The sequence below is a fragment of the Heptranchias perlo genome, chromosome 4 (genome assembly GCF_035084215.1).
Source record: "Heptranchias perlo isolate sHepPer1 chromosome 4, sHepPer1.hap1, whole genome shotgun sequence".
Classification (NCBI taxonomy): Eukaryota; Metazoa; Chordata; class Chondrichthyes; order Hexanchiformes; family Hexanchidae; genus Heptranchias; species Heptranchias perlo.
Genome location: NC_090328.1, coordinates 55,792,510 through 55,811,643, shown reverse-complemented (window position 1 = coordinate 55,811,643; position 19,134 = coordinate 55,792,510). Strand labels below are relative to the sequence as shown.

The 19,134-nt window shown below is 42.9% G+C and overlaps 1 protein-coding gene across 2 annotated transcripts in view; it reads left to right on the top strand.

The window, feature by feature from the left end:
• The first annotated feature begins 18,337 nt into the window (after window positions 1-18,337).
• The window catches only part of epb41l4a (erythrocyte membrane protein band 4.1 like 4A), a 340,503-nt gene continuing 339,706 nt past the window's right edge, over window positions 18,338-19,134 (top strand). Inside the window, exon 1 of one of the 2 annotated variants that reach the window (XM_067982951.1) lies at window positions 18,338-18,593. The gene's annotated coding sequence lies outside the window, so the exon portion shown is untranslated. Of the gene's footprint in view, window positions 18,668-19,134 lie in introns of both variants that reach the window. The other variant, XM_067982950.1, reaches the window with a different exon arrangement.

The window sequence follows — 19,134 nt, the reverse complement described above, 5'->3', positions numbered from 1 at the left end:
TGAGTTCAGCATGTACGGGATTTGCTGCACTCAGTCTTTGCCTAATTTGGCAGCCGCCACACTTCCGGGGAGGGGTGGGGTCAGAAGAGGGAGATAATGCCCGGAATTTGGTCAACCAACTTGAATTTTGGAATCAAAAACTGGGCATGACGGGGATCAATTTCTCCCCCTTTGTTTCAACATTATCAAAGACTAAATCTATTCGATTTTCTTTAACATATTTGACCGTCGATACTGATCCCACTGCTGCTTTTTGTTAAAATTAACTGCCGGTGTGAATGGATTTTTTAATAATGTTTAAATAAAACATTTTTGGGTTACATTTACACAATCTCTGTTTTGTTTAATTTAATCTCCCCCATATTTAGGTTCTCTTCCCTACCACCGCCCATTCCTTGTCAGAAAGAATGACTAGATAAGCTGACCTCCCTCAGGCATCTGTCAATGCTGCTCTCAAGACAGTTGCTAGGAGGTGTGCAAGAGCAAACTGGGTGACGCAGCTGTTGTTTTCCCTTCTTTCTTCTGTGAAAGGACCTCGTCAAGAATTTTTTTTAATTAAAAAGGGGAGACTGTACAACTTTTTTTTCAGCCATTTCTCCTAACATCAACCAGCAGTGGCAGCTTCTACATCTAAGTGTTGAAAATATTGCATTTAAATTTGATTTTAAATATGCAAATCACACATTCTGCACAATAGCACTTACCAATTTAACATCACACAAAACAGTGCAAGTGCAAGCTCAGCACAGCAAGTAGCTGTGCAAGGAAAATATAAAATGTGCCCGAAGGTTTTCTAATTATAGAAATGAGAAGTTAGACGAGTGCCATTCTCCAGAAAAGCCTGTTCCTGCAGGCCCCATTCTCACTATTTCTCTTTCTTCCTTCTCCTTGTTCAGTCTCTGCAATGTGTAAGTCTTGGATAATCTCACCAACAAGCATGTTACTTTGATGTTCCATTAACAGCTCTTGCCACTGCTTAGATCTAACACACCTCGGGGGTGGAATTCCTCTGCTTGCTAGGTTTAGTGATATTGTGAGTTTGTAAAGATTGCCTATGTTCACTACTGCTTTTGAAATTGTGAGCACATTCTAAATTAATGGTATTAATATTTTGTTAGAAATACAGAACAGAAGAAATTTTCCTAAATGCATTTAAGATATTGCTACGCATAGTGTCTGGAGGAATTCTTACTCTCTGGTGGTAAATTCTAAATGTATTATTTGCTAGTGTTATCAGTCGTACAATTATGGCAAATAAATAGGTAAATTAAATTATATTATAAATGAAAAACACAGCATCCAAGTAAATATCCTTACTCCTGGTATTTCTCTGAAATCTATCTCTGTTTGGGTCAATCCAAAATGTTCTCTAAATGATCCAAGAACGGCACAATGGTATAAAGCAGAGAATTAATAGAATCAAAGAAGGTATATGAGCCCTCCATGGGAATGATAATATATTGCTGTCTCCTTTCTCTGGTCTGCTGCTGAAAACTGTCATCCAGGTCATCTGTTGCTTTATTCACCCAATTCTGATTTTGCCTAGCCTTTGGCCCTCCTTTAGCCTGCAGCTATCAATCTGCTTAACTACTCCTTCACATCCACCTTCGGTACCTTGATCCCCAGCAAATACTTGAGCCTCTCCTATCCCAATTCATCCTCCTGGTATGGTCCCCACCTTGACTCCATCAAGTCCAGGGGGTGCAGATCTGAAAGTATCTGGCGCACAACTGGCTTAACCATCTATCACCAGCTCTGGTTGGACCATATCAAGCGGTATGAGACCTCACTCTCCTCTGCCAAAGCCGTTCACTACTCCAGGATCATCCTGGAGAGAAAAGATAACCCCCACTTTCTCCATTACCGACCATCTCCTTAAACCATTCCCCCCTATCCCCTCTATCCTCACCTCCAAGTGTGACGAGTTCATGGACTTCTCTATTACTAAGATTGAAACCATCCATTTGGCTGCTTCTGCTGAACCCGCCCTTCCCCTTGCCTATCAAGCCAAACCTTCTGCAGGCTCCCCTTGCATTAGCCATGAATGAATTTTTCCCCAATCTCCCCTTATGCCCTCTCTGAGCTCTTCTTGTTCTTGAGATTCACCGCCTTTCCCTTTGACCCCATTCCTACTAAACTGCTGACCACCCAACTCCCTTCCTGGACCCCATGCTAACTGACGTTGTCAATGGTTCACTCTCCTCAGGTACTGTCTCCCTCCCTTTCAAAATCACCAACATTCTCCTCCTCAAATAAATTGCCTTCAATCCCTCTGTCTTTGCAAACTACCCCCCACCCCTCTTTCGTTTCCAAAGTCCTTGAACATGTTGTTGCCTCCCAAATCTGTGCCCATCTTTCCCGCAATTCCATGTTCGAATCACTCCAATCAGGTTCCCATCCTTGCCACAGCAATGAAATGGCCCAAGCCAAATTTATAAATGACATCCTCTGTGACTGTGACCATGATGTACTATCCTTCCTCATCCTTCTTGATCTCTCTTGCAGCCTTTGACATGGACAACCACACTATCTTCCTTCAATGCCTTTCCTCTTTTGTCCAGCTTAGTGGAATTATCCCCACTTGGTTCAGCTCTTGACCTAGCCAAACATAGCCAGAGCAATGGCTTCTCTTCCTGACCTTGAAACCTTAACTCCAGAGTCCTGCAAGGACCTGTCCTTGGTGCCCTCCTCTTCCACATCTACATGCTGCCCATGGGGGACATCATCTTCAGACATGGGGCCAGCTTCCACATGTATGTTAATGATATCCATCTCTACCTCTGCACCATCTCTCACCCACCCACCGCTACTACCTCTGTGTTATCAGATTGCTTGTACGATATCCAGTCTTGGATGAGCCACAGTTTCATCCAGTTAAACATTGGGAAGACTGAAGCCATTGTCTTTGGCCTCCACCATAAACTCTGTAGCCTCACCATGATTCCATTCCCCTCCCCGGTTACTGTCTCAGGATGGATCAGACCGTTGGCAACTTCAGGTTCCTATTCAACTCTGAACTGAGTTTCTGACCCAATATCCAACATCACAAAGACTGCCAATTTCAACGTCTGTAACATCACCTGCCTCCGACAGGCCCCAGCCCATCTGCCGCTATAATCGTCATTCATGCTTTTGTCACCATCAGATTCGACTATTCCAATGCTGGCATCTCATCCTCCAACCACCGTAAACTTCAGCTCATACAAAAATGTGCTGCCCATATCACATTCCCCCAATGCCTCCAATTTAAAATTCTCATCCTTGCATTTAAATTATCATTGTCTTGCCCCTCCTTATTTCTGTAAGCGCCTCCAGCCCTACAACCCATTTCACCCCAAATTCTCCGTTCATCTGACTTTGGCCTCTTGCTGCCTATATCCTAACTCGCATCAAATTCTGTTCACCCATCACACTTGTGCTTGCTGACCTACATTGGTTCCCGGTCCGGGAACCCCTCGATTTTAAAATTCTTATCCCTGTTTTCAAATCCCTCCATGGCCTTGCCTCTCCCTATCTCTGTAACCTCCTCCAGTCCTACAACTCTCCGAGATCTCTACGCTCCTTCAATTCTGGTCCTTTGCACATCCCGATTTTAATTGCTCCACCATTGCTGGGTGTGCCTTCAGCCGCATAGACCCTAAGCTCTGAAATTCCCTCCCTAAACCTCTCTGCCTCTATACCTCTCCTCCTTTAATACACTCCTTAAAACCTACCCATTTGACCAAGCTATTGGTCACCTGTCCTAATATCTCCTTATACTGTCCTAATATCTCCTTATGTGGCTCGGTGTCAAATTTTGTATGATAACGCTCCCGTGAAGTGCCTTGGGACTTTTTACTGCATTAAAGGCACTATATAAATGCAAGTTGTTGTTGTTGTTGTTGTTGTTGTTGTTGTGAATCACTCCCTCCTTTTGCCTCATCATTGGCAGCCATGCCTTCAGCCATCTAGGCCCCACGTTCTGGAATTCACTCCTAAACCTCTCCACCCCCCCTCTCTTTTAAGGTGTTCCTTAAAACTCACTTCTTTGACCAATTTCTCCTTCTTTGACTCACTGTCCATCTTTGTCTGATTACGCCTCGGTGAAGTGTCTGGCAACATTTTTATATGTTAAAGGCATTATATAAATGCAAGTTATTGCTAATATTTGAAATGTAATGAGAATAGTTTTGATGAAAATATTGTGATGGGTACATGATGCCATGAGAATATCTTCTTGGACTATATTATAATGTGACTTTAGATATGCTGAAACAATAGAACCAATCTTTGAATGAGCCAAAGATCCACCCAATGAGGCTACTGGTGCAGCACAACTAATACCTGAGCTCATAGGTTCAAGACCTTGGGCTATGTCTTCAAAGCATAGCCCCTATCTCCTGTAGAATAAAACAATGAAAAAGTAGTGTAAGATGAAGCACAGGCTAGACAAGCCCCACTCCACAGATTTGAGTATAGAATCTAGGCTGACACCCCAGTGTACTACTGAGGGAGTGCTGCATTGTTGGAGATGCTGACTTTCAGATGAGACTTTAAACAAACACAGGAAAATGGATCAGGATCAGTGCATTGGAAAGAATTCCCACCTCATCCTACCTCACCTCCAACAGCACACCCGGAGGAAATTCCAGCTCACACTATCCAAGTGCCTCTTGAAGGCCAATGGAATGTTGGCTTTTATTGTTAGGGGGATAGAATATAAAAACAGGGAGGTAGTGCTGCAGTTATATAAGGTATTGGTGAGACCGCACCTGGTATTCTGCATACAGTTTTGGTCTCCATACTTAAGAAAAGACATACTTGCTCTCGAGGCAGTACAAAGAAGGTTCACTTGGCTAATCCCGGGGATGAGGGGGTGGACATATGAGGAGAGGTTGAGTAGATTGGGACTCTACTCATTGGAGTTCAGAAGAATGAGAGGCGATCTTATTGAAACATATAAGATTGTGAAGGGGCTTGATCGGGTGGATGAAGTAAGGATGTTCCCAAGGATAGGTGAAACTAGAACTAGGGGGCATAATCTTAGAATAAGGGGCTGCTCTTTCAAAACTGAGATGAGGAGAAACTTCTTCACTCAGAGGGTAGTACGTCTGTGGAATTTGCTGCCCCAGGAAGCTGTGGAAGCTACATCATTAAATAAATTTAATAATCAGAAATAGACAGTTTCCTAGAAGTAAAGGGAATTAGGGGTTACGGGGAGCAGGCAGGAAATTGGACATGAAGCTGAGTTCGGATCGGTCAAGGCCCTGTGGGTGGCGGAGCGGGCCCAGGGGCTGAGTGGCCGGGTCCTGCTCCTACTTCTTGTGTTCTTTAGATTTGAGGTTAAGATCAGATCAGCCATGATCTTATTGAATGGCGGAGCAAGCTCGAGGGGCTGATTGGCCTACTCCTGCTCCTATTTCTTATGTTCTTATGTTCTTATGAATAACTCCACAGTTTTTGCCTCCACCAAGCTCTCTGGAGACCATTCCAGATATTAATCACTCTTTGTGTGAAGAAGTATTTCTTGACATCAGCCTAAATTTTCTTTTACTAGTTTGTATCTATGTGTCCTTGTCCTACAGTTGTGGTTTGATTTGAAATAGTGCTCCTTTTTTGTCCACTTAATACCTTATATATCTCTGTAAGATCCTCTCTCATTCACCTCCTTTCAAGGTTGAAAACTCCAAGTTTTCCTTTCCTCATAACTTTATTTTCTGACAACTTGCCACCCTGACTCTGCCATAACCCTAGGTAGTTTCCTAGATCGGGGGTTCCAGCAGGATTCCTGTCAGGTAGCAGGAACCTCCAAGAAACTGAAGGTAGGTGCTGCAGCGCTACAGCACACAAAGGGGTGGAAGGCAGTGTTAAAGGGGGCCACAGAGCCTTGAAGACTGGACTGAGACTTTGGCTGAGACTGAGTTGAGGCCTTCAGCTGGTGAGTAACTGGAGGGAGAGGAGGCCTCTGCAACCATTTGTTGCATGTGAGGCCATTCTTGTCAACACCCGATGCATACCTTTACAATGGACAGCAGTGGGAACAGGGGTGGATTAGTGGGAAATGGGCCAGGAGCTCATGTCCTGTGCCACCAGCAGGGATGTGCATGCAGCAGGTGGGGAAGGAGTGGCCAGCGGCAGTCCCGGTGGAGGCAGGGGGAGGGAAATTCAGTGTCGGGGCAATGAAGCAGTGGTAGGGATCAACCTTGTGATTCTTCTCTGCCTCACTTCCAAGGCTTGGATGATTTCCTTGGTTACAGAAATTGAATGCAATATTCAAGGTGCAGCCTGACCAGCACATTATACAGTTTCAGTATTTTATGTTGTCAGGTTTCTATTCCAATGACTTGGCAATGTAAATCTCAGGATTCTGTTTTGTTTTGTCAATTACTGTTCTGCAGTGACATGAACACATTAAACCTTAATCTAAATACTCTCTTTAAGCCTCTCCCCAGCTATTTCCAATCTGTAATGTCTTGCACTTCAAAGTCAAGTCAGTGGGGGTGAGTTTCGTTTCCTTTATACCTCATAAGCTAGCGCAAACTTGCTGTAACAGGGTGGAAAATTTGGTGGAGACTTGATGATGGACAAGCAGTCAGATAACAAAGAGGCAGTCAAAGGGTTGAGAAAGATGGTAAAGAAGTAGAACTGGGTGTCATTGGTGTACTTGTGGAAGCTGACCCTCATGTCTGCAGATGCTGTTGCTGAGAGGCAACATGTAAATGAGGAAATGGAGGGGTTAGGGATAGATCCTTGGGGAACTCTGGAGGTGATGGCGTGGGAATGTGAAGAGAAGCCATTGCTGGAGATGTTCTGGCTGTGTACAGAAAGGTAGGAGTGGAACCATGCAATGCAGTCCCATAGAGCTGGACAATGAAGGAATGGCATTGGAGGAGGATGGTCAACTGTATTGAATACTGTGCAGAGGTTGAGGAGGATGAGCAGGGTTAATGCGCTACAGTCACAGAAGATGTCCATCTTGACTTTGGTTAGGACTGTTTTGGTGCTGTGGGGAGGCTAGAAATCAGACTGAAATGGTTAAAATAGAGGCTTTCAGGAGAGAAGTGCTTGGAGCTGGGAGCTAATGGTGCATTTGGGGACCTTATACACGAAAGGGAAGTTCTGGATGGGGCATTGGTTGGCGAGTACAGAGGGCCAAGGGTGGGTTTTTTATGGAGGGGTGATAACAGAACTTTTGAAAGGGAGGTGGATGGTGGCCGAGGAGAGGGAACCATTGACATTGTCAGTTAACAGGGAGGCCAGGAAAGGAAATTGGATGGTCATGAGTTAAATGGAAAGGGGATCAAGGGAGTGGGACGTAGATCTCACTGGCAAGATGACTTTGAAGAGTGCAAAGGGAGAGATGGGGGAGAAGCCACAGAGAGACAGAATTTTCAGGGCTGCAAAGGTGGAGGACTTGGGGGTGGGGGGCGGGTGGTGGGGGTTGTGTTTGCAGCCTGGGAGTAGTGGTGGTGCGTGATGTTACAGAGGTGGCAGTATGAGGTCTTTGTGATGGAGAGGATATGGGGTTGGAAGTTCAGCTTAGAGTCAAATAGGATATTGAGGTTGTGAACAATCTGGTTCAACTTGAGACAGTGGGCTAGGCAGGGGGACGGAATAGGTGGCAAGGGTACAGAGTTTTAACCTTTGGTTTAACCTGGTGGTCTATAGAAAACCCCTTGGCCCTGTTATTTACAGGGAGGCAGGGAGGAGTGGGGGAATGCGGTAGCACATTCAAAACCTGGCAAGGCTGGGGATGTGGAGGTCTTGTTGAATTTTAATGTAATTTTCTTCTGCAGCCAGGTGGGAAAACCAATGGCAGGAGGCCGCAGCTGGGGACTACTGGAGACGGTCCTCAGCAATCGGGAGAGAGGGAGGGAGAGATCGGGGCTTGGGATCAAGGCTTGGTTTGGGGGAGGGAAGAGCACAGCAATCAGGAGGGAGGGAGGGAGGGAGGGAGGTAGAGATCGTGGTTTCGGATTGGGGCTTGTGGGGGGGAGGTTGTCAATCACGGCAGCGAGGAGAGGCCACAATCGGCAGAAGGGAGGCCAAAGGCTTCCTTGAGGGGTCGGGGGGAGCACTCCTGCTCCTCTTGGCTCACAAGGCGTGCTATAAAAAGCACTAACTTGCTGGAGGCGGCAGCTCTCGTCTCCATTTTGCTGCTGGTTTCCCGTGTCCTGATTTAAATATGATAATGAAGTGTCTCACCTTTCCAAGATTGGACACACGCACGGCTCGCTACTCGCTGCCGTAATAATGGCGGCAGGCACATATGTGGCGGATTGGGGACACATTCCCCAATTTTTCATTTTTAATCTCCCCCCACCGACCCTCTCTCGCCCATCATTGGGGGTTAATATTGAGGCCCTTATCTTTGTTATCTTTGCTCCCTTTGGACTACCAGACCAGCCTGTTGGGGAGCTTATCCTATTCAGTGAGTCTACTTCCTTTACCTAGCAGGTATTCATGACAAATAGAGCTACTCCACCTCATTTTCTATCTAGTCTGTTGTTCCTGAACACTGTAAACTTTGTACACTATACTTATCTCCATCATTAGGGGTTAACCATGTTTCTGAGATTCTTATTGCATTAGAGTTTCCAATTGCCTTAACAGGCTCAAGCTCAGTCATCATGTTGCGAATGCTTCTGGCTTTCATGAAAATGCATCTGATGTAGGTTAAGGTAATCCTTCATAACATTCCTTTCTTAATTGATCTTTCTGCTTTTGATGCCAAATCTAATTTCCTTTCATTTTGGTGTGTTTTGTTTACCACCCTGCCCCCCCTCCACGCACCCCCAAAAGGATTGACGGATGACCTCATAGAGGAGTACAGAAGAACTAAATCCAGAACATTACCTCAAATTAGACCAGAAGAATGCAACAAAGGGACAGAGATTCAAACTGGTGAATGACAAATTCAAACTGGTAAATGGCAACTTTAGGATTATTATCAAGAAATTGTTCTTTAACATGTAGAATGGATTTCATGTTAAAGTAGTGAAGGTAAAAACTCTGGAATCATTTAAGAAACAGGTGAGTTGATCTCAGTTGAGGAGACAGTAGGGACACTACAACTGACCTCGGGTAGAGAAGGGAAAATAGGCCCAGGGCCTCCTGAGTACTATACTGAAAGTGTATGTTTCTGCACCTCAGGTGAAGACAAGATCAGACTTGGCTGTGATGTCTTCCACAGTTGGATAGCCGACCAACATTCATTGCCAAAGCATACACATGAATAATAGCCACTTGGGAAAAGTACTAGAATGGGACCACTGCCAGTAGAACTGTACTCCACTACAGGAATCAATGCCTGCGGGGAGGATGGAAGAACAAAAATACAGAGTGAGCAAAATAAATACAGGAGCAATAGCAGTACTGAGTACATGTATATCATACAGAATGTTCAAAAGGCACTGTTTCAATTGATTGAATTTTGTGTTACTACTATGTACAAATTTCAGAATAGGATGAAATAAATCATCAATTTGTTTTTGATCTCTTTTGTTGTTGAATAAATATACCCTAATTATGACAAGTAAATTCTGAACAATATTTGATGCTATTGTAATTAGTGAAAAATTACTTAAAGTGACTCATTATTATAAGCTATGTCCTTTATCAATATTTTATCAAGTTTGGAATATTTTATGTAATTTGTTCAAAATTTTCATAAATATGTCTTTGATCTGACCACTGTTAAAATCCAGGAATCAAATTATTCAATGTGCAGATCTGGGTAGGCATGTAGTTTAAGCACCGGAATGTTGAAATTATTAATTAGTGTATTGCAGCAATGGTTCCACCTTTGGAATGTTTTGTTATTGAGTACAGTCAATGATGTCATCAGTGTATTGAATGGAAGAAATGTTTTTTTGGCGGTTGCTAGGGCTGGTGTTGCAATAAACACCTGATATACATATCAGCCTTAAAAGCAGAGCTTCTAGCTTGACAGGTCAAAACAATGTGGTGTGATTGTTAAGGTTGCAGCTTTGTCACAGAATTCTGTGTCTAGGTTCAAGGGGCATTTACAAGGAAAAATGCAACCTTTCAAAGGCTTGCCATGGGCACTAGCAGACTCAAGAAGCTATGTCAGAGATCAGAGAAAAGATGCTAGGGTAGGGTGGTGTTGGGGCTGGGGGTGGGGGGTGGTGGGAAGGGTTGACGGGGACCAGAGGTTGTATTGGCTTGAAAAACTCAATGTAATCATAAAGTACTGTACAATAAAACTCTAATATTGAACTTTATTGGAAGTACTTTCTATTAATCATTGATTTTTACTGAATATTTTGAGAATTTTTTCTCACTACCTCATATAAAACAAAATTTCCCACACATTTTAAGACACATTAAGAAAGACATTGTGTGCAATTTAAGTGTATTAATGATGATTCTGTCTCACTTTTATATGGATGAATGCCACTCACCAACATCTTGTTAAAACTGCAGTGGCAAATTAGCATTTGGCCAGAATTTATAGCTGATCTGCAATTAAATTGTCTGTTTGGAATTGAATCTCCCTTCTCCTGATGGATGTGGAGAGCCAGCTGTGAAACAATGTGATTTGAGTCTGCATGGCATAAATCATCTGGTTCAACTCCCTGCTCCCTTTTCTGTTTTGGATAAACCACAACACTTTCATCAGGTCGGTAAACTGAATTGAATTGTAACAGAAATGAACCTATAGGCTGAAAGATTAAATTTAGTTTTAGATCACCTTGTTATTAAGGTATTAACATAACAATTTTGTCAACAAACAAGATGTTGTCCTGTGTCTGACGAAGACCAGCACCATTACAGATGCCTCCTAAGGGGATACTTGTATCCAGCAAAAGAAACTAGTGTTGCTGCCTGACTATGTGTGCCAGAGCACAAGGTCAACATTTTGAACAATGGCACATATTAATATGAGGCGAGTGAAGTTCCTGTGTTCAGTGAAATAAATTGCCAGTAAATTTGGGAATTTCCTGATAGTTACTTTGGATGGTAAGCACAATTGGAAAAAAAAGGTTGAATACAATGAATTCCCTGAGCAATAAAATACATTAATGTCAGGATTTCTGCTGTCAGATACATAAAGTGTGCGAATAAATATCCCCTAATGTACTTACTGACGTGACAACCTTTGCTACAACTCACTGATACACAAACAAATTAAATATAATTGCCAACTACAGAGGCAGCTTGGTGATGCAGCATATTGAAACACAAAGAGTGCCACCATGACTGATATATTGAGGGGTATAACGTAAGGCAGTGATACAATGAGTTCAGATGACACTCTTGCTTTGAATCTACTGTCATCTGAATGTAGAGATTAGTTATGTTCTTGAAATGCACTACAACCTATGATATAGTATATGATAAATACAAATGGAATTTGTGAGGCTGCTTTATTCCAAGGAAGATTTTTTTTTGTTATTACACACTTGCCTGGGTCAGAAGATCATAGGGTCAAACCCCACTCCAGGGACTTGAGCACTTAAGCTAGGCTGACACTTCAGTGCAGTACTGAGGGAGCACTAATTTGTCGGAAATGCCATTTATCGGACAAGACATTAAACTGAGGGCCCGTTTCCCTATTTAGGTGAACATAAAAGATCCCAGGACGCTATTTGAAGAAGAGCAGGAAATTCTCCTGGTGTCCTGGCTAACATTTAACCCTCAATCAGCACCTCCAAAACAGATTAATTCGTAATTTATCTTATTGCTGTCTGGGATCTTGCTGTGCAGAAATTGGTTGCTGTGTTTGCCTTCAAAATAATAGTGATTACAGTTCAAAATCAATTAATTAGCTATGAAGGGCTGTCTGGGACATGAAAGGAACTATATAAATGCAAACTCTTTCTCTCCTTTACCACGTCTACGACCGACAGTGAGCTCCCTCATTCAAATCATATCATTGCAACCATACCGCTTTTGTGCTGTATGATTTGAACTGGAGTGCTCTTCCGATGAATTGAGCTGTTATAATGTCAGGTTTTATTTCACTTCATGTTATAATGGAATAACATATTATGTACCTGCAATATATCAGTAGATTAAAAAAAATATTACTGCACTTATTGATAATGGAGTATTAAAACTGTTTCAGTTCATGCTGTTTTGAATGGCAGTGAAAATTTCAAGCTGAAATAAAAATAGAAAATGCTGGAAATATACAATAGCATCTGAAAAGCAGGTTAATGTTTCAGATGTAGACCCTTCATCATGTTTTTTAGAGGAACAAACAAAGGAGAGGGATAAAACAACAGGTAAAAGTAAAGAGTGAAAAGTGCTGATTCCTGTCACAGAGAGGCAGTTAATGGGTTTAACAGTCAGTAAACAGGTTTTGAAAAAAGCTAGAAAGAGGTGAAAACTGGTAGATGACATACAAAGATCATCTCTGAGAAGAGAATTAAAAGAACAAAAGGACATGAAACTAGCTAAGTAAAGTTTCCTAGAAGTAAAGGGAATTAGGGGTTATGGGGAGCGGGCAGGAAATTGGACATGAATTTAGATTTGAGGTTAGGATCAGATCAGCCATGATCTTATTGAATGGCGGAGCAGGCTCGAGGGGCCGATTGGCCTACTCCTGCTCCTATTTCTTATGTTCTTGTGTTCTTAAAAGAGTGAAAAGCTACTCAGAAAAACAGAAGAACAAAATATAAAACAAAAACAGAAAATGCTGGAAATACACAGCACATCAGTCAACATCTGTAAAGAGAAAAGATGAGGTAACATTTCGAGCACAATCCTTTGTCAGAACTGGAAACAGAAAGATAGGCGAGTATTTTAGGTGGGTTGGAGAAAAAAAGCGGAAACAACTGATAGGGTGTTAGAGAGGAAGTAAATGGGTTGAATGACCTGCAAACTGCTTAATAAAAAACTGTTTGATGATATAAAAGATCACCTCAGTGAGACAATGTAAAGGCATTAAAAGAACAGAAGAATGCACAAATAACTAAAACGCAAGTTTCTGAAGTGGCTAAGTCAGTGCTTAGTCCAGAGGGCTGCAGATGAGATATGGTTCTTGAAGTTTGCAGTGAACTTGGCTGAAGCAATGTAGGATGGCAAAGATGGAAAGGATAGAGTGGGAATGAGAGAAAGAGTTAAAGTGGTAAACCATGGGAGGATCACACTTGGGACAGAACAAAAGTGTTTGACAAAACAATCACATAATCTGTGTTTAGTCTCCCTGCTCTAGAGTTCACATTAAGGGCAGGAATACAATATATTAGATGGGATAAAATACCTATAAAGTGCTGTCTTACAAGGCAATGATATGGGAAGAGATGAATGAGCAGGTGTTGCATCTGGTATTATATTACATAGAATTTTACAGCACAGAAACAGGCCATTCGGCCCAACGGGGCTATTGTTTATGCTCCCCACAAGCCTCCACCCACCTTGCTTCATCTCACCCTTTCAACATATGGTTGCATGTGTTACTTGAATGATATAAGACATTCTTGTATTTTGATCTGAGAATGCACATATTTTTGGTGTAAAAGGTACTGATAGATACATGGGAGATATCAAGAAAATGGAATGTAGAAAATTATATATATGTGGTGGTGGGATGAGGGTTCTGTTATGAATCATGTTCTTGTCTACTTTATCAATCCCTATCTAAACATTGCTGCTTTTTATGAGACTAATTTAAAGATAAATGGAGGATAAACTGAATCTGATTGTGTTTTGAATTTATCTTTAATGTGCCTTTCATTTCATATTTAAAAACTTCTCTAGATGAAACAGTCATCCTAGCACCCCAAAACCATCATTAGCACCATTGATACCATCATTTCTATCATCACACCGATATCAGATAACAACCATCAAGGCTACTTCCATGCATCAATCACATTTTATTTCTTCATGTCTCAAATAACTGTGCAATCAGACCTACTAGTACATACATCAGATATGCTGGTAGAATTTATTTGGATGGGGAATTCCAGCTTTTATTTAATTGCAGTTTTGTGGTTTAGTTGCCCATAACCATCCCATTTCTCCCTGTATTTACATCCATTATGAAATACGAATATCTTGGTCAATGTATTTATCTATAGAAAGAAAGAATAAAGAACTTGCACCTTTCACATTCTCAGGAATTTTTCCAATGAGCTAGTCAAACTGTTTTGTCCATGAGCCGAACCAATCCTTCACGCATGCCATTAAGATTGAGACCATCTGTTAGAATCATAGAATGATTACAGCAGAGAAGGAGGCCATTGGGCCCATCGAGCCCGTGCCTTTGTAAGAGCAATCCAGTTAGTCCCATTCCCCCGCTCTTTCCCCGTAGCCCTGCAAATTTTTCCCCTTCAAGTATTTATCCAGTTCCTTTTTGAAAGCCATAATTGAATCTGCTTCCACCACCCTTTCAGGCAGCATATTCCAGATCATAACTACTCGCTACGTAAAAAAATTTTTCCTCATGTCTCCTTTGGTTCTTTTGTCAATCACCATAAATCTGTGTCCTCTGATTCTCAACCCTTCCGCCAATGGGAACAGTTTCTCTTTATTTACTTTATCTAAACCCTTCATGATTTTAAACACTTCCATCAAATCTCCCCTTAACCTTCTCTGCTCTAAGGAGAACAACCTCAACTTCTCCAGTCTTTCCACGTAACTGAAATCCCTCATACCTGGAACCATTTGAATAAATCTTTTCTGCACCCTCTCTAAAGCCTTCACATCCTTCCTAAAGTACAATGCCCAGAATTGGACACAATACTGCAGTTGTTGCCGAACCAGTATTTTACAAAGGTTCAACATAACTTCCTTGCTTTTGTACTCCATGCCTCTATTTATAAAGCTCAGGATCCCGTAGGCTTTTTTTAACCACTTTCTCAACCTTTCCTGACACCTTCAAAGATTTGTGCACATATACCCCCAGGTCTCTCTGTTCCTGTACCCCCTTTAGAATTGTACCATTTAGTTTATATTGCCTCATCTCGTTCTTCCTGCCAAAATGTATCACTTCGCACTTTTCTGCATTAAATTTCTTCTATCATGCGTCTGCCCATTCCACCAGCCTCCCTGTGTCTTCTTGAAGTCTATTACTACACTTCCAAGTTTTGTGTCATCTGCAAATTTTAAAATTTGTGCCCTGTTCAGCTACCTCTGCTGCAACCCCTTTCCCCTTGACTACCAAGCCAAACATTGCATAAGGGTCCCCCCCAGCCCTAGCCCTGAACTGCTCGCCTTCTATAGTTTCTCTACAATTCCCCTCATGCCCTCTTCAAGCTCATCTTGTCCACGAGACCTATCCTCTACTCCCTTGACCCCATTCCCACTAAACTGCTGATCACCCAACTCTCCCTTCCTGGCCCCAATACTAGTCGATATTGTCACCCCCCCAAATTCGTGCCCATCTTTCCCGCAACTCCATGTTTGAATTTCTCCACTCACGTTTCTGCTCTGCCATAGCACTAAAATGGCCCTAATCAAAGTCACAAATGACATTCTCTGTGACTGTGACCATGGTGCTGCTTATCCTTCTCGACCGCTCTGCAACATGGTTGACTATTCCATCTTCCTCCAAAGCCTCTCTTCCATTGTCCAGCTCAGTGGGGTTGTCTTCACTTTGTTCCACTCTTACCTATCCAATCGTAACCAGAGCATCACCAGCAATGACTTCCCTTCCCACCCCACACTGTTACCTTTGGAGTCCCCCAAAGGTCTATCCTTGGACCCCTCCTCTTCTTCATCTACATGTTGCCCTGGACAACATTATCTGATGACATGGGGTCAAATTCTAAATGTATGGGGATGACACCCAACTCCACCTTTCCACCACCTCCCTCGACCCCTCCACTGCCCCTGTGTTGTCAGACTGCTCGTTCGATATCTAGTCCTGGATGAGCTATAATATCTTCCAGAAAAAATTGGGAAGACTGAAGCCATCATCTTTGGCCACAAACTCCATACCCTCGCCATTGATTCCATCCCCAACCACTGTCTAGGGCTTATCCAGGCTATTCACAACCTCGGCATCCCATCTGACCCCAACCTGAGCTTCCGACACCATATTCTCTGCATCACAAAGACCACATACTTCCACCTCTGTAACATCGCCCATCTCAGCCCCTGCATTAGCCCCATCTGCTGCCGAAACTCTCATTCATGCCTTTGTCGTCTCCAGTGCTCTCCTGGTTAGCCTCCCATTGTTCACACTCCATAAACTCATTCAAAACTCTGCTGCCCAAATCCTATCCTGGACCAAAACCCGCTCATCCATCACCCCTGTGCTCGGTGACTTATATTGGATCCCGTGCCCCAATGCTTCAAATTTAAAATTCTCATTCTCGTGTTTACATCCTTACATGGCCTCGCCCCTGACTATCTCTGTCACCTTCTTCAGCCCTAAAACCCTCCATAACTCTATGTTCCTCCAACTCTGGCCTCTTGTGCACCTCCCACACCCTTCGCCCCAGCATTGGCGGCTGTGCCTTCAGCTACCTAGGCCCTAAGCTCTTGAATTGCCTCCTTAAACCTCTCTGCATCACCACCTCTCTCTCTCCTCCTTGAAGACCCGCCTTAAAATCTACCCTTTTGACTAAGGTTTTAGTTATCCGTCCTTTGACTTGCAGTTGATTATTGTCTGATTATGCTTCTGTAAATCGCTGTGAGATGTTTTTCGACGTTAAAGGTGCCATATAAATGCAAGTTGTTGTGGTTTGCCATCAGTTTAAATTAAATAGCCTGTTTACAAATACAATATTCTTTCCTCTCAGCATTTTTGAAACCTATATCATATCTCACCATCAATCAGTTTTCTTTCGCTAGTATATGTCAAGCACAGATGAAAATAAGAAAGACTTGCATTTATATAGCGCCTTTCATGACCTCAGGGCATCCCAAAGTGCTTTACAGCCAATTAAGTACTTTTTGAAGTGTTGTCACTGTTGTAATGCAGGAAGTGTGGCAGCCAATTTGCACACAGCAAGCTCCCACAAACAGCAATGTGATAATGACCAGATAATCTGCTTTTGTAGTGTTGGTTGAGGGATAAAGTGTTTTTGGGGACTCAGTCAATATTTCCTGACAAAAATCAGCGTGAATCAGGCCTCTTTCCCCTCAGCATTGCTCCTATGAGAGTCCTGCCGCAAATGAAAGTGATATGGTTGCTGTATACTGTAGGTGGGAATTCTTGTCAGAACAGGAGTTCTCAGCAGTGGTTGGAATCCCTTCCACTATCAGCAGGAATCAAATAGAAGTAGTCCCGTGGGAAGGGGCAAAGAATTGGATGGCAATGAAGGGGAGAGGGAAGGTGGAAATAAATGATTGAGGGAAAGGGCAATATCTGGAACCGGTGCTTTGGGGAGAAAGAAGGGAGAAGCTAGGTGTGGCACTTTTGGGTCGAGGAGGAATGGGAGTGCCAGCATGAACTGAGGGGTAGAGAGGGAGAGAAGAATGTCAGCATGAACGGGGGGAACAAAAGACAAGTGGCAACTTGAACGAGGGAGGAAGAAGAGTACCAGCTTGAACTGCATTATTAAAGGAGTGTCAGGTTGAATTGAAGGAAAAGATAAATGCTAGTATGAACTGGGTGGGTTGGAAAAGGAGAGAGTCTCTTTGTGAAGTTGTAAGGAGTTGGATCAGGTATAGCTGCAGTGTGAACTGGGGCAGATGGTTGGATGCAGGAGAGTGACTTTTGGCAAAACAATGGTTTGGCAGGTCTGTTGAAAATCCAATGTCGCTTTGTTTTTCTTTTTTTAGATTAAATTTCTATGAATTACAAAGTAATATTTTAAGATTAACCAGATTGCAGAATTTTTAATATAAAAGTTCAAAATTTTCTGGGACAGCATATCCTGGACCACTCTAGAAATACATCACCAATTTTGTGTTTTCAACACTTAGATTTTCCCCTTCAAATTTTTCGGTGCTTATGTTTGATTTTCTTCATTGCAAATGAAGGAACACTGGATATAAATTGAGTTTGCTGGTTAAGTTACCATGCCCATGTATCTTCTTGTTTTCATACTTCAATGACTTATAATGAATTGTCAGCTTTTTAGAAGCTGTTGGTTAATTTTTGCTGCTTTTTTTAGGTTGGCAAGTATGAAGGTCACAAAGTCTAAAAGTTAAGAAAATACAGGTTCACATCAATCAGAATTTAATTATTGTTTGGTGAGGGAACTGCGAAGATTGAAAGAAATGCTTGACAATTTCAAGTTCCAGGTCAGAAGCACCCAACCTTAAATGACTGCCTTTCCTTTGTAAAAGACTGTTTTGCATCTGTGACAAAGTGTGATATCTGCAATGTAATGGACCAACACCTATGCTACATGTACTTTTTCTGTAATAAAAATAATGTAGAGATAATTGATTACTGATGGTAAGCCTTTTGCCTAACAAAGACTACTAGTTACAGGGTGCAAGGTGGAGTGCGGGAACGCGCACGCTCGAGCTCTCCCGCTGTGGGTGAAAGGTGAAGGGGCGGCGGCGTCTCCTCGGTTACCGGAGGAGCGCTGAAGAGTGAGTCGGAGCCTAATGTCAGTCACAGAGAAACCGCGGGCAGGGTAAAGGGAGCCTGGGACAGGCAACGCGGCGGCGGTAGCAGAGGAGGAGGAGGAAGAAGAAGAAGAAGGAGGAGGAGGAGGAGGACTACTAGAGGACGGACTCGGGTAAGAGTGACCATTTACAGAAGGAAGGAATTAGACAGAACGGGACCGAGCGCTCATCTGGAAACATGTGAAAAGTGAGTGAGTGAGAGTGAGTGAGTGAGAGAGAGAGGCGGCCCCTGACAGACCTGCTCCGCACCCGGGACCAAGTCCGGGATGTTTCACACCCCGAGAAGCGATTGCTAGCCACTTCTCTGATTGTTGATGGTTTGTGTAACGCCGTAATTCGACTGAAGAAAGCGGAAGGTGAGGTTATAGTGAGCAATGTAACTTTGTGTGGGGCTGTTGGGCACAGACAGATTGCACATCCTCTGGGGTTAATCATCTACTGTCTCAGCGACAGCATTGTGAGGGGAGGGGAGCGACCAAACCCCGGGCAGGTTAGTCGCTAACGTCCCATAATCATATTTATTAACAGTTGTTGTTGAATATATATATATATAAATTTGGCTGCTTTCTTTTTTATTTGAACTAACGTTACATTTGCACCTTTGCTATTGTGAAGACAGGCGTGTGAAGGATCGCGGCTCAAACATAAATTCAG